A 1,145-nucleotide genomic window follows, 5' to 3' on the forward strand; every position below is an offset into this window, starting at 1 on the left:
ATTTTTGTAATTAAACTAAGTTTTTCTTCTTATGCATCTTCTTTTTCTCTTTTTTTTTTTCTCAACTAAAATTTTTAATAGTCAATCCTTAAATTAATTATTTGACTAATTTAATTGAACTTAGCTGTCTAAATAACTTAGTCATGTAACATATTCTTCTCTAAATATATATTCTCTTTCTTCTTAAATAATTATGCAATTGAACAAAGTAAAATGTCTTAAACTAATTTACATAGACAAAAATTAATAAAGTAGCGTATGATGCACAGACACTGACACGACACAGGACATGATACAACACGGGACACGCCGACATATAGATTTTAAAATCTTGCATGATACAGGAACACGCATACATATAAAATATAAAGTAATTTTTAGATAAATTATAATAATATTTTAATATTTTATTGATATTAAAATATAAATTAAAAATTTTAATTATTTTTAATGTCTTATTTTAATTATATCAAGTATTTAAAATATTTTTTGTTTTAATAAATAATAATATATACTGACACGTGATGGTATTTAGGTGTGTCCGGAGAAGAATTTTTTATTTTTTATTAAGATACGGTTGGACACAGCAAACATGCGTGTCGAACGAATATCAGTGAGTGTCGTGTTCGAAATGTGTCCGACATACGGATAGAACACCTCAATGAAGTGTCCGTGTTTCATAGAAAGTAGCTAACTTGTTTATTACCATGACTTCTACTTTCCTATTTAGAGGATCAACTTAAATATGCACATACACTCACTATTATTGTATATAATAACCAGAAAGAAATATACAAAGATTAAAGAATTTCAGTGGAATAATTATTAGTACTATTTAGTATTTTTATTAAGTAGTTAAAGGTAGGTGTGGCACAGATTCTCCTTTTGGAGCGTTAAGTGTTGAAGTTGATTATGAAATTTGGTAGCATGTTATGCTAATTGCTCTCTATATTATACGTGAATTTTATAATAATGAGTGTCTTGGTTGATCTGTCAGTTATTTTTTACGCAGCATTTTTTGGAATATTTATAGGTTATGGACCCTCTTCTTCCAAGGCAAGAAAAGACCAAAACTTTTGGGTGGGTGCTTAGACCTAGAATATTATTATATTTCTTATTCGATGGTCTTTGCATTATTATACTTC

Source organism: Arachis ipaensis, chromosome B08, assembly GCF_000816755.2.
Source record: "Arachis ipaensis cultivar K30076 chromosome B08, Araip1.1, whole genome shotgun sequence".
Classification (NCBI taxonomy): domain Eukaryota; kingdom Viridiplantae; phylum Streptophyta; class Magnoliopsida; order Fabales; family Fabaceae; genus Arachis; species Arachis ipaensis.